The sequence below is a fragment of the Centroberyx gerrardi genome, unplaced genomic scaffold, assembly GCF_048128805.1.
Source record: "Centroberyx gerrardi isolate f3 unplaced genomic scaffold, fCenGer3.hap1.cur.20231027 Scaffold_91, whole genome shotgun sequence".
NCBI classification, from domain to species: Eukaryota; Metazoa; Chordata; class Actinopteri; order Beryciformes; family Berycidae; genus Centroberyx; species Centroberyx gerrardi.
Window position 1 is genome coordinate 31,331 of NW_027605227.1, and position 468 is coordinate 31,798.

The following is a 468-nucleotide window of genomic DNA, read 5'->3' on the forward strand; positions in this document are numbered from 1 at the left end:
CCCCCCTACCTCCCTGGAGCTCCAGGGAGTACCAGGAGCAGAAAGAAATATTTTGTTTAAAAAAATGACAAAGTGCTGCGGCACTTAGGCTGTGGGGCGAAAACAGGCGGAGTACCAGGAGCACAAAGTTTAAGTTGGAGTACCAGGGGCACCAAAGTTTGAGTTGGTATACCAGGAGCAGGAAAGTTTGGGCGGATGGTAGTCTGCTTGTATCCGGGGATGGGTGCTTAAGAGTGGGTCTGCAGGTTCGGCTGGTGCTGGGGTTCCTGGATGGTGGAGGTTAGGGGCCGGAGATAGGGGGCAGCTAACAGGTGTGTGGGTGGCCGAGGCAGGGGCTCCAAATTGGGGTAAAAGTGAGGTGGAGGGCCCCCTGGAGGTAGGGGGCCGATAGCAGGTGTGTGTGGCCGAAGCAGGGGCTCTAAATTGGGTAAAAGGGAGGTGGAGAGCCGCCTGGAGGTAGGGGGCGGA